A 14,530-nucleotide genomic window follows, 5' to 3' on the forward strand; every position below is an offset into this window, starting at 1 on the left:
AAAGGTGGTCAGAGCCCAGCGATCTCATTACTGGGTACATATCAAAAGGAATATCAATCATTCTATTATAAAGACACACGCATGCACATGTTCATTGCAGCAGTATTCACAATAGCAAAGACACAGAATCAACCCAAATGCCCATCAATGATAGGCTGGATAAAGAAAATGTGGTACATATACACCATGGAATACTATGCAGCAATGAAAAGGAACAAGATTATGTCCTTTGCAGGGACATGGATGGAGCTGGAAGCCATTATCCTCTGCAAACTAACAAAGGAACAGAAAACCAAACACCACATATTCTAACTCATAAGTGGGAGCTGAACAATGAGAACACATGGACACAGGGAAGGGAACAACACACACTGGGGCCTGTGGGTTCAGGGAAGGGGGAGGGAGAGCATCAGGAAAAATAGCTAATGCGTGATGGGCTTAATAACACTTAGGTGATGGGTTGACAGGTGCAGCAAACCACCATGGCACACGTTTACATATGTAACAAACCTGCACATCCTGCACATGTGCCCTGGAAGCTAAAATAATTTTTTAAGTCTACAGCAAATATTATACTTAGTGGTAATATGTTGAAAGTTTTCCTATTGAGGTTAAGAAGCTATACTGGCAATCCTAACTACTAACACAATTTTGGAAAAAGATGTAATGATAATGATCAGAAATGAAGAAATAAAAGTTTCATTATCCCAAAAAAGAAAAAAAAAAACAAAAACGTGGTCAGAGAATGCTCCCAACCCCCACCCCGTGTGCCTCAGTAAGGGGGAGCAAATAGCCACACTGAGTTGCCTATGGATGGAATCATTGGGCTGGGAGCTGAGGGTGGCCTTCAGTTCTGAGAGCAACCTCAAACCAACAGTCAGCAAAAAATAGGGACAACTGCAGCAAAGTGAATTCTGCCAACAACCCAGACGAGCTTAGGAAGGGACTCAGCCTCAGTGAGATCACAGCTCTGGCTAACACCTTGCTTTCATGCTGGTGAGACTCTGATCAAAGAACCCAGCTACATCATGCCTGGACTTCAGACCCAAAGAAGCTGTGAGATAACAAACAAGCATTGTTTAAAGCCAGTTAGTTTCACAATTTGTTGTGTGGCAAGAGAAAACAAACACACTCTGTTCTGTAAGGTGGGGATAATACCTTCCTCGTAAGTGCTTGTGAGGATCCAACAGTGTGGTGTCTGTTACACGCTCAGCACAGAGCCCAGCACATACTAGATGTTCAATCATCATTTTAAAACAAAGATAGTAACAATATCTACTATTTGAGATTATTGTGAGGATGAAAAGGCAAAAATGCATGTAAAATGCTCAAAAACATTCGTGCCCACAAAGATGACAACTATGATTGAAGCATAGGACAGGCCATGAGAGGTGACAGCAAAATTATATAAGATCAAATGTTCCTTCCCAGCCACAGCCTTCCTCCTGCCTGGGAGGACCTTGAGCTCCCTCTCACAGCACACTTGATTGCTACCCGCCACTGCTAGATGCCTTCTAGGAGCCTGATCACTTCTATTCTTTTGTACATCTTTTTCTCACTCTTTTAGGACTGTCCCTGGGTGTGCCTTGGGATTAAGGTGTGCTGATGGGGATTTCCACCTTGTGAAAAAAAGAAACTTCTCAAGAGTAGATTAACAAACTTAACCTCCTGGAAATAAGAAGGTCTTACCAAGTTTCCAAATTCTACTCCCCAGAAGGTCAAAGCCTCGTTGACAGTTCTTCATGATTTTATTCCATTGCAAGCATTTATTGTGTGCCAACCACACGTTGAGCCTGTGCCAGGCGTTGAGAATAAGACAGCAGCCCTGGACACAAGAAGCTCCCAGTGTGCTATGGGTGCAAACAGATAATGACAATGATAAAATTTCCATCAGGGACCCAGCCTTGCACTGGAATCCCGCAGACCTATGTAGCTGTGCATATCAAAGGAGAGACAATGACTATTTCTTTGGGGCAGACATCAGATGCCCAGTTGTAAGATTTTCAAGCAGTTCATTATGAAGACTGCCTGCTAATTCTAAGGAAGCAAACACCCAGTTAGGGGAAGAACACACCCTGAATGAAGACAGAGTACCTGAATCAGGTGTACCTGTGGATCCAAGGAGGAGAAAGTCAGCAGGAAGAAAATACTGAGAGCCGCACTGTGTGAGCACTCACCATCTCCTACCCCTGGAAAAAATACAGAGGAAAAATCTCGTGTGGAAGTCTCAGAGAGGGACACTCTGGCAAATTTATTCAAAAGTCCAAGGGACTACTAAGTACCTGGACATTGCAGATTACAAATGCAGGGTGGGGAGTGCAGGGCGGGGGGGCAGGTTGCAATTTTAAGTAAGTGGTTAGTGTGGTCTCATCAAGAAAGTGAGACTTGGCCGGGAGCAGTGGCTCACACCTGTAATGCCAGCACTTTGGGAGGCTGAGGCAGGCAGATCGCCTGAGGTCAGGAGTTCAAGACCAGCTTGGCCAACATAGTGAAACCCCATCTCTACAAAAATACAAAAATTAGCTGGGCATGAAGGCGGGTGCCTGTAATCTCAGCTACTCGGGAGGCTGAGGCAGGAGAATCGCTTAAACTTGGGAGGTGGAGGTTGCAGTGAATCAAGATCGCACCATTGCACTTCAACCTGGGCAACAGAGTGAGACTGTCTCAAAAAAAAAAAAAAAAAGAAAGAAAGAAAGAAAGAAAAAAAAAAGTGAGACTTGAACAAAGACTTGAAGGAAATGTGAGTATGCCAATAAGATACCTTGAAAAAGAGTTTTTCAGCCAAGGAAATAGCTAGAACAAAGGCCCCAGGGCAGAACCTCATCTGGGAGCAGCAAGAAGGTCACTGATGCTAAAGCAGAGTGAGCCACAGTGAGGACAGTAGCATATAAGGTAAAAGCAGGGAGGAGGGGGGGCTTTAGCTTTCACTCCAAGGGGAATAGGGAGCCACTGCAGGTTTTGAGCAGGGGAGCGACATAATCTTTCTTAGGCTTTAAAAAGATCCTTGTGGTTGTTATAATGGTGATATGGTTTGGCTGAGTCTTCACCCAAATCTTAGCTTGAATTGTAGTAATCCCCACATGTCAAGGGCAGAACCAGATAAAGATAGTTGAATCATGGGGGCAGATTCCCTCATACTGTTCTCGTGGTAGTGAATAAGTCTCATGAGATCTGATGGTTTTATAAATGTGGGTTCCCCTGCACAAACTCTCTCTTTCCTGCCATCATGTAAGATGTGACTTTGCCCCTCCTTGCCTTCCATCATGATTGTGAGGCCTCCGCAGCCATGTGGAACTGTGAGTCAATTAAACCTCTTTCCTTATAAATTACCCAGTCTCAGGTATGTCTTTATTAGCAGCATGAGAACAGACTAATACAAATGGGAACAAGAGGAAGAGTAGAGTCAGAGAAACCCATTAAGAGGGTATACAGTTACTCAGGTGTGAGATGAAGGTGGCTCCAACCAGAGTAGGAGCAGTAGAAGCATGAGAATTGGTCAGATTCCATACATATAGATATATTTTAATGTAGAGCCAAAAGTAGAGTATTTCCTGGTAAACTGAAGTGTGTGAGAGAAAGGAGACAAAGATGACTACATTTTTTGGCCTAAGGAGCAACTAGAAGGTTGGATTTGTCATCAGCAGAGATAGAAAAGGCCATAGGTAGGGCAGATTTGGAATGGGTTGACGGAGGGGGTCAGTGGTTCTGTTTGGGGCAGGTTGAGCCTGAGAAGTCTATCAGAATTCAGGCAAATGCAGGAAGGTTGTGCACTTCCAAATAGGTCAGAGAAGGCTTACGGAAGCTATTGGATATGCAAGTCTGAATTTCAGGAGAGAGGTAAACATTGTGGTCATCAGTATACAGCTGATATTTCAAGTCACAAGACTAAGTGAGATCATATAGAAAAGATGAACAAAGCCACCATTAGGAGGCCTAGCAAAAGAGATGAGAAAGCAAAGGAGGTGAGGGAGAATCATCTGGGCAGATCATCTGGGAGAGCGGGTGGCACCACCTGAATCAAAACATTGCTGGTAGGTCAAGCAAGATGCAGGCTGAACACTGTCCACTAGATTTAGCCATGAGGGGGTCACTGGTTACCTTGATAAGAACGGTTTCAGCATGGTGGTGGGGAGAAGGCCTTATTGGCTGGTGCCAACTCTTTTGAGGACTTTTGCTGTAGTAAGAAGCAAAGATATGGCAGGAGATTAAAAGAGAAATGGGATCAAGCGAAAGATTTTCTTCCCATTGGAGCATAATAGCAACATGTTTATATGCAGACTGAAATGGTCCAATATAGTGCTAAAAGTTGATGATATGTAAGAGAGGAAAGAACTGCTGGAGGTGAGAGGGGGAGGCACGCACACTCTGGTGGAGGAGTTGGCTTTAGAGAGCAGCACAGACAGTTCATCCACAGTATTGTGCGGGAAAGGCGGAGCATGAATGGGCAGATGCTGGTAGTTGGTAGATGCAGTGGTAGAAGTTTGTGGAAGTCCTCCTTTGACTGTCTCCATTTTCTCAATGAAGTAGGAAGCGTAGGAGAGGTGTCCTATGAGAAACCTTAGGGCTTCCTGCCATCGTTGACAGGGTGTTCACACACATATTTATCAAGTTTTGCTCCTGGCCACATACTGAGCTCTTGACATACAGCATCTTCACAACAATCTCCAGATTTTAGTCATTATATACCCTTTAAAGATGGAGAAATGAGGCTCCAAATGATTAAGCAAATTGCCCTTTATCACCTGGCTGATAAGGCTAGAGCCAGGATTCAAACAGCAGCCTGACTCGCTGCAAAGCCTGTGCTCCTAGTTGGGGTGGGAGTGGAGGGCAGAAGCAAGGGAGGTGCTTGGAGAGAAGAAACTTGCCCTGCCCCAAGGCGGTGATGGGCCAGAAGGAGGGGACTGGCTTGGCTGCCTCAAAGACCTGTGAATGAATGACTTAGTCAGTGAGTTGCTCAGATGTTCCCCACACCTGCCAGGTCCCTTTTGGGGGCTCTCATCATGTTTTACGCATATCTTAATTAAATACAGCACTTCTCATGGTCTATTAGACTCCATTACCATGTGCCTCAGCCTTCCCTCGACCATGTCAGCCAGATGCAGGATATCTGAGAAACATGGGTGTTTCTGCATTCATTTCCTGTTGTTGCTAAAACAAATCACCACAAACTTAGTAGCTTGGAACAACACAAATGTATCTTTTTTTTTTTTTCTTGAGATGGAGTTTCACTCTTGTTGCCCAGGCTGGAGTACAGTGGCGCTATCTCGGTTCACCGCAACCTCCACCTCCCAGGTTCAGCGATGCTCCTGCCTTAGCCTCCAGAGTAGCTGGAATTACAGGCACCCACCGCCATGGCTAATTTTTGTAATTTTTAGTAGAGACAGGGTTTCACCATGTTGGTCAGGCTGATCTGGAACTCCTGACCTCAGGTGATCCACCCGCCTCGGCCTCCCAAAGTGCTGGGATTACAGGCGTGAGCCACCATGCCCAGCCACAAACGTATTATCTTACAGTTACGGAGGTCAGAAGTCTGATGCTAAAATCAAGGTGATGGTAGGGCTTTGTTCCTTTCCAGAGTCTCCAGGGAAGAACCTATTTCCTTACCTTTTCCTGCTTCCGGAGGTTGCCTGTATCTCTTGGCTCATGGCTCCTTCCTCCATCTTCAGAGTAAGTAATGCTGGCTGAGTCTCTTTTGCATGGAAACTCTCTGACCTCTTCTACCTCCTTCTTCCTTTTTTAAGGATCCTTATAATTACATTGAGCCCAATCAGATAATCTCTTCATTATGCTTACAGGTTCAGAAGAGAGACAAAAGGGTTGATATTATTCTGCCTGCCAAAATGAGTCTAAATGTGTAACTCATAGCCTGCACAAGTCACACCTCCAGTATACTAGTTTGCAAGTCCTTATTGTCTTCATTCATTCGTGATGAGTCTGGGCTTTAGGAACCAGCCTTGGTCTGGGAGTCGTTTTCCCTCCTCCCCTACAATGTTTATTTTATTTAATGGTGTGTTATTTTGCCCAGAAAGCCTGCAGAATGTCTGAAATGAAAAAGGATTTTGCTTCTAAACCACTGTGTGCTCCGGGAGGTGTGGGAGGTGTGGGAGGGTGTGGGGAGTGGGATGGGAGACGGGACTGGTCCCCTCCATTTTCCCAGCATCTTCTCCACTCCTTCCCTGGCCAGGTAACAGATGTATGGGGTGAGCCCTGGTAGGTTGTGGGGATTTTCCTGACAAACTTTGTTAGCAGGGCTATTTAAATCATTCTAATTACTCCAGAAACACCCCATTAAGTTTCCCAGTGAGGGATGCCGAGGAAAAGGGCGAGGAGAAATTAAGGAGAGGCTGAACGAGAAAAACTGCCACAGACCTGCCATTCGGCTTCTGCAGCCCCATGTGCAGTTTGCTTAAAACAAGGAGGCAGGGAGGGAGCCAAGGGCAAAAGAGAAAATAAACAGATAGTGTCAGGTCCTGCCATTAGAAATGCAAAATTCATTAGACAAACATTGATTGCAAAGAATTGATTTTGTAGTGATTTGATTGTCAGGCATACACTACATCCAAGGAAATTTTTCATTATAATTCAGAATTTGTTAAAAAGAAGCAAAGACAGGAAGGAAGTGGAGCAAGGACGTGCTGCGGCAAATGCCTGCTGTCGGGGACCCACGCCTGGCCTGGGAGCTGCCCTGCAAGACGACCCTATTATTGCACCAAGGAACTAGTGATCTGCCTGTTGCTGCCACAGGACGTATCAGTCTGTGTACTCTGTAAAGAGGCATAGACCCCTGGGACATGACCCCATCATATGGACCGGTTGGGACAGTTTCTCTGTTGCTTCCACCTCCCAGTTGGAGAGACCACACTCCAGCCTAGGTACCCCTCTACTGTTCCTCCCTCTTCCCCTGAAGAGCGAATGTGCAGCTGAGTCTGGGGCCAGATAAAGAACAGGGGCTTCTGATGACCAAGGATGCCCAGCTGAATGCTGCCCTGGCCCAGCAGCCCATTCCTCCGAGAGCTTTGCTAAGCTTTGCTCCCTCTCACTGCACACCCTGCCTGTGGTCCTGGCGCTTCTCCCCTCTTCTCTCTCATCCTACTGCTACTTGTCAGTCCTCTAGGTCCCTGGAAAAGCCAGGTCCTTCCAGTCTGGAATCCCGGTGTATCCCTTCTGGCTTCCAGTCTTGACTTCACCTTTCTCACCAACATGGATTTGCTAGAAAAAAACTTGACATTTCTCTGTCCCATCTTTGCAGCCCTTGACAAAAGCCAGGCCCCTCAGCTGATTCTGAAAATGGCTTCCTATCGGCTGAAATCACTTGGATGTTTTCTAGCTTATTATTGAGCGATTTATTCTAGCAGGCTCTGTCCCCTTCCTTGCACATGAGTTCTGCCGTCATCCACCCTCCTGCCTCCTGTCCCTTTTCTTGCCTGGTACTATTTCCTCTCGCCTCTCTTTTACCAAACACTAACCACTAGCTTTTCCCAGCCCTGCTCCTTTAATCCCCTGGACAACTGGCCGAGTGTAGGATCTTCTCCATCACTCAGGGCTTGAACATCATCTCCCTTTACAAGCTTTCCTGACCTCTTATCCTAGATCCTGCTCTGTAAAGTGAAGTGATGATAACAACTTGCCTATCCACAGCAGAGGACCAGATATAATCACACCATGTAAGTGCTTTGCAAACCGAAAGGGCTACTCAAATGTAAGCTGCGTTGGGTCTCCAATTCAGGGATTCACAATATAATTTGCATTTTGAAAGCAATCCTTAGTTATTAAATATTTAAGAAATACTTTTGGCCAGTGATTCTCAACCCTAGATGAAAAAGAGTGATTCCATTGTTCTGGGTTGAGACTTGAGCAAAGGATTTTTGAAAGTCCCCAGGTAACGCAAATTTTCAGCCAGGGTTGAGAACCAATGATTTGTACTTGACTTTCACATTATTATGGAACCATCAGCTATCTATCCCCTTGGTCCAGGAATAAACTCCCCTTCACCTATTTTCCTTCCTCATTTTTTTCACCCAAAGTGGGTCTTTGGGAAGAGATGTGTAAAGGAGATGAGTCCTAGAATTTGAGAGACTGAAGACGAACCTTGGGAAGATAATCCAGCCCCCTCTGAAGTTTCACTTCCTAGGGGGCACTCACAGAGGAAGAGGGAAGCTCTCCTCCTCCTGCTAACAGCAACACAGCTGCAGGGAGGCAACAACTAAGCCCCTGCTTCCTGTTTCCTCTTTTAGACATCTTGCCTGCCTCACCCTTGTCCTGGCCCTGCCTCTTCCTCTTCCTAACATTCAAATCTGACTCTAGTGTTGACTTTATTCAGTCATCCATATGTCAGACCCAACCTTTGCTAACAGGTGGCGACCTCTTTCATCAAATATAAGGTGCCATCATTTGTAAAATGCACCATCATGCTATGTATCACCAAGAAAGAAATGCATGTTGTCAAATAAACTGTGAGATGGCATTGATAGTAAGATGCATTTCGACTTCAGGGATGCTAAAATGTGAACCAATGTAGAATTAATGAAACACAAATTCCACTCACTGATTCCACCTCTTGTCCCCCCACCTCTTGTCCCCCGTCATGTATCCGATGTTCATCAGCTGCTTCTCTGGGACTGACTCACCTCAGGCCTCTAGTTTCCCCTCACTCTGAAATTCCTGATTCCCTCTAGCTGTTGGCTAAAAAGAGAAGAAGAAAAGTATTCCTGTTCTCAACCCCCTCAGCCTTCTCCATACTAAAGAGCTGGTCTGGTGAAAATCTTGAAACCAGGGAAGCCTGGGTCCAAGGGGCCAAGGAGTCAAGGGGTGTGGGGGAATATTTACAAAGGGAAAGGTCCTTTTGTCCCAGACAAAGCCCCACTGGAGCAGCCTTTGTCCCCACCATAATGCACTGGCAGGAGCCACCACCACTCAGGCAGTATTCACAGGAACATGCATACTAAATGCCAAACACTGAGCTGAATGCTGGGGGCACAATGGTAGCTAAGACTTGCTCCCTGACCTCAGGCATCCTATCTAAGTCTAGACAGCTGCCAACTCTAAACATGTGTAAGTTCTCTATGATAGGGCATGATCTAAATGAGGGAGTTGCCAACTCTGGTTGAGGCTGGGGTGAAAGTCAGGAAAGATGTCACAGAATGGACAACAAGCCACGTCTAAAAATATAAAGAGAAAACTAACAAGCCAAGAAGAGGGGGTATTCCAGGCAAAGGGAAAAGCATAAACAAAGAAACCCAGTTATAAAAAGTCAAGCATATTGAGGAGCTGCAATGGCCCCAGGTGCTGTCATGAGGGGCTGTATTGGGAGAATGGCAAGGGATACAATGGAGCCTGGTTGTGAACATCCTGAGTGATAAGCTACAGAGTTAAGACTTTGGCCCTCACAATAAGGAGTCATGAAAGGTGTTTGAGCAGAAGCGTAGCGTACCTCCTATGCATGCATGTAGCTTACTTGGTGGCGTAGGACTTCTGTTAACTGAATAGATCTTGGTGACTTTCTGACCCATGGCCTCCTCATATTACCATGTTGTTTCATAGGCTCTACCCCACTTCTGCTTCTGGAAGAGCTGAAATTCCAAGAATGTCATAGATACATTAGAGGGCTTAGCTTGGGGGAGATCCTCGGAAGCACTTAATGAGATCATTAGCCCTAACCCAGGTTGCAGCAACAGAACCTACTCCCTGCTGCAGCTCATGGGGCTGGGGTCTGGAAGACCTCTTATGAGGACCTTTTGGGAGGAGGAAAGGGTTCCAAGCTGGGAGGGAGTTTGATGAGAGAAAGTCAAATATGAGCTCCTGGTCAGCAAATGTCACATAGATCAATCCTCCAAGGGGCAAAGCCATTGGCCTGAAGAGATGATGTGTACAGGGAAAACTGTCTCTATCCACGATCGTAAATGATGATTCTCAGGCATTGTGAGTAAAAGCCAGTGATCCTTCTGAAGAGTGAAATTTGCTAAAAGGACAGCCAGAATTGCTGTAACGAGCACATCCATTAATTGTGTTCTACACTGCAGGAATAGTCGCCATGACGACTCAGGCTTTCCCGCCAGGGTTGAGCTGCTCCTGGGGATCAAGAGGGACCCCAGTCTTGGGCATCCTGTGATTTGAAGACAAGGTCAGTGAGAAGGGACTTGGGAGTTTTTTCATGAGAGTCATTTCCTGACAAAGAAAGAGGCAGTGTATTAATTAAGATAATGCTAGCTGCTGACACAAATAAATGCAAAATCTCAGTGGTTCTACCCAAAGGAAGTTTTATTTCTTCCTCTCATAGGAAAGTGCTATGCTTCAAGGAGTCAATTAAGAACCCAGACTGATAAAACTTTGTTGCCATCAACATGTGGTTACTCCATGATCACCCTGGGCACTAACTTCCAGCCAGCAAGTAGGGGGAGGCAGAGAATCCATGCCCGGGAGGGCATCATGAACGAAGCCTGGAACTGGTATAGGTCAACCACCTACTCCCACATCCTCAACATTCTATGTTCAGAGCTCAGTCACATGGCCCACGTAGGTGCAGGGAATGATGGAAGCCCCTATCCTGGGGCTTCATACTGTAGAAGCGAAACCTCAGTCTTGCTAGACAGCAAGCCATCTGCCCCAGGAAGCCCAACGTAAATGAGAGAAAGAAAACTGGGTTGAGAGTCCAAGAGTGCCACATCCACTCTAAGCTCTCTCACCATCAAAATGTATAATCTGTAAGTCCCTTTCCTCCTGGGCCTCAGTGCCTTCACCCCTATAATAGTGGGGGGGGTGGATTTAATAGTCTCTGGAAGCCTTTGACCATAATGCTGAGGTTCAGGCTGCACTGTGGGAAAGAAAGAGTTACCCAAGTTCCACCCAGCGAGCCACCTTCTGGGCAAAGAGTCACACTGCTTCAGGAAGACTGCACCAGGCCACAGTCTCACTCCCAACTTGACATCATATAAATGGGGCCCCAGAGAGGCTGGCAATTGAACAGTCCCCACAGGAGAGGAAACATGAAAGGTTACATGATTCAAGCCCACACGGGGGTCCAAGTGACCTTTCCTTGAGTGGAAAGACACAGGTTGCCGGTCCAGTGACCATTAAGGCAGATAGCACCAGGAGCTGGACTGCCCCCGGGGACCACAAGGATGGAGTAGGAGGGCTCATTCTGCCAGAGTCACAAAGGTGAGCACACTGTGTGCATGCAGGAAACGCTGGAGCTATACGGAAATAGACACACAACCCATCCGTCACCACAAACACACACAGCATTTACATGACATTTACATATCCACAGTGAGGTACACATTGTAAATGCACACACAGGGATGTACATACATACGAAAGTGCACATAGATGGGTACACAGTCAGTACATACTTGCCTGGGACAGACAAGGATGGACTTGTAGATACAGTTGTCTGTGAATGGGTATACACACTTATATACACACGGGGGCATTTGGATATTGCACCAGGACCCATGGCAGATATACAATTAGGTATATGTTAATGGATACATCAGCTCATTTACACACACAGAATTCACAGCATTCTCATGGTTATACACAGACAGAAACCCACCCAGGAATACATACACAGGAACACACGGATGCAGCCACCCATACATGACTAAGATCATGGGACTATCCACATATATACATAGAGCACACACAGGTGAATGCCTCACAGTTAACCACATAATCCCAGGATGCACACAAATGGGAAGCTGGAAGCTAGTCCTCATCCCTGGTCAGCTGTGTCATCCCTAGGCAAATCATTTCCTCTCTTTGGGCTTCATTATCCTCATCAGTAAAATATGGGGGCGGGACTAGGAGGCCTCTAAATGCCAGTTCTGAACCGACTGATAAATGCTGACAATTAAATTAGGAGATGTGGCCCCTGTCCCTGGGGTGCTTCCAATCTAAGGAGAAGTGGGCAAACACAGTCCAGAAATCACAGGAAAGCACATAGACAGCAATCAATGTGTGAGTGACTTAATGGTGCCATCTATGCAGATAGGCAGGGTCTGAGGAGTTAGAATAAACATGGCACCAGAGCTTCCCTTAAAGCTGACTTGGTTCCTCAACTGGATGATGTGAGCCAGATGGCTTGCCATCCCTTCCTGCCAGGGCAGACTGCGGAGGCCAGGTTTTAAGGGGGATTTAGGAAGGAAGGGATGAGAGGGGGCTATCTTTCAAGCCTTGGGACCATAGGGGACAGGCAAATCTTTCCAGGGGTCCCCCAGAAGGCCAGCAGCATGCTAGAAGGCCCAGACTGGCAACACGCTGCGAGCTGTAAGAAACAGCCTTAGTGGCAGGCTAGATGCTGACCACTCTGCCAACATGAAGCCCACCGCAATCCTCTGGCTTAGGAAACCCCATAAAGTGACCCCAGGATAGATCTGTGTACTCTTTCTTCTGCTGTCAAGTGGCTCATGGCTCCCTGCAGGATAACGCTGGCCAGCATCCAGGAGGTGAGTGTATACGTAGTATGGGCACCTGGATACAAGTGTGTCCACACATGATGATCTGTATATGCGTGTATATGTGTGAGGCTGCATGTGTCCATTTCCTGTGTCTCTAGGCACAAGCCTGTCTATACTACATAGGTCTAACTGTTTACAAGTGCATCCTTGCTCACCTGGCCTTTTTGGGTAATATACACATAAATATTAAATTGTGTGTAAATGTCTTTGTACATATTTTGTGTGCATTCACCAGTACCCAGATATAAACCATTTCCTGTGTCTCTTCCCTGGCTTGTACAAGGCAGGGAGAAATCCTCTGCCCTCTTCTCCATCTGCCTCCTTTCCCTGGCTCTCTCCTTACCTAATTGGTAAGACTGGGAAAAGACAGGGTCATGGCACCTGCACAGCTGGCATCAGTGGTACAGTGCTCATGTTCTCTCCTCCTCAGCCACAGGTAAGCTGGCCATGGCAGGCTCTGCCTGAGAGCAAGGAGGCCTGCAGGTGTCTGGTTCTTGGCTTGCAACTCTGGGCAACCTCAAAGCAGAAGGCAAGGGTAGGAAGTCCAAGGGAGCTTTATGTCTTTAAATCAACTTCGTTAATGATAAAGCTAGCATGCTGACAAATCTAACTGGGGTGCATTTTATAACCCACAAGCTGCTGATTGTAAAACAAACCCCAATTTCAGAAATGTGAAAATACGTGTATCATAAAAAAGTGATGAGATAGAGGAATATCTTGATCCCTGTCTGCCTGTTGTGTCTATTATTCACTTGGTTCAGAAATTGGTGGGAAGAGAAATACAGTGATCACCCCCAAATCGCTATACATTTGCACATACCTGTATACAGAGGGTATCTGTGCATATCCGACCATTTTAGCCAGGCCTGAGGTGTCTGTCCATCTGTGGCTTACTGTTTGTGTACACTACTTGCTGACAAACTGCACTTATGTGTGTGCACTGCTGAGCATGGAACAGCTACACACACAGGTGTTTTAATGGGAGTGTGAATGATTTCCTGGGTGCCTGTACTTGTCAGCATGTGCTGTCTTTGTGTGTGAATGTAAGTCATTACCCCTGACCCAGACTCCCCAGCCATCATCCTGAAAGGCCACCAGCTATAAACAAGGAGTTAGAAGAGCACGACAGCCCCTCTTCCTTGCTCCTTCACTCTCCTTGTGCTGGCTTCTCTCTCTCCAGGAGAGGTCACCCAGAGGCGCCTCCAGAGACAGGCCCCGCCTCGCCTGTCTGAGAACAACAGGCACAAAGCAATCTAGTAATTAGTAACAATCGTGTCTCCCTGACAAGCCATTATTTCACTAGAACAAAGAAGGAGCTCAGGGGGCTCCAAGGGCCAGGAACAAGAAGGCTGGAAGAATGACTCCTTTACATCTCCAGGTTTGGTGGAATCTGGGCACTCCTCAGAGCAAAGCAGGGGCCCTCGTTCCATCAGGGCCTCAGTCTCCTCCCCATCCCCATCCTTCCATCCTCTCCTGCCTCCTTTCTCTCCCTTGCCCAAGCGTCCAGACAGCCCTTACTTTCCAGTCCTGAAGAGGGAATGAACAGGATCGGGCACCAAGACACAGCCCAAGGCTCAGGGCAGAAGCACAGGAACAGCTGACAGGGAAGACCTGGACTTGCCAGTCCTCTGCCCATGGACTTGAACTCAGCAGGACATACATTTTGCAGAACAGAGTGAGCACAAGGCTCCCTTAGAAAATATCCCCCACAGGACATGCCTCAGCACCCAGCCTAGCACTCTGGTCTCACTGATGCTTCTGAAGACAGATAAGTTCTTAATCCCTCCAGCATTCTCGGGGACATTCAAGGGGACACAAAAGTCCAGAAGGCCCAGTCCTTTCCCTTGAGGGGCTTAAATCCAACAGGAAAGAGAGGAAACGTCCACAGATGACTAAAATACAGAGCATGAAGAGAAAGCACCAGGAAAAAAAGGCCCACAAGTGCTATGGGAGATGAGACCACCGCCACCTGGGGAAACTGAGAAACGCTTCCCAGAAGAGGCCATTAAAAATTAAGAAATAGAGCCGGCGCGGTGGCTCACACCTGTAATCCCAGCACTTTGGGAGACTGAGAC

The sequence above is a fragment of the Symphalangus syndactylus genome, chromosome 3, assembly GCF_028878055.3.
Source record: "Symphalangus syndactylus isolate Jambi chromosome 3, NHGRI_mSymSyn1-v2.1_pri, whole genome shotgun sequence".
Taxonomy (NCBI): domain Eukaryota; kingdom Metazoa; phylum Chordata; class Mammalia; order Primates; family Hylobatidae; genus Symphalangus; species Symphalangus syndactylus.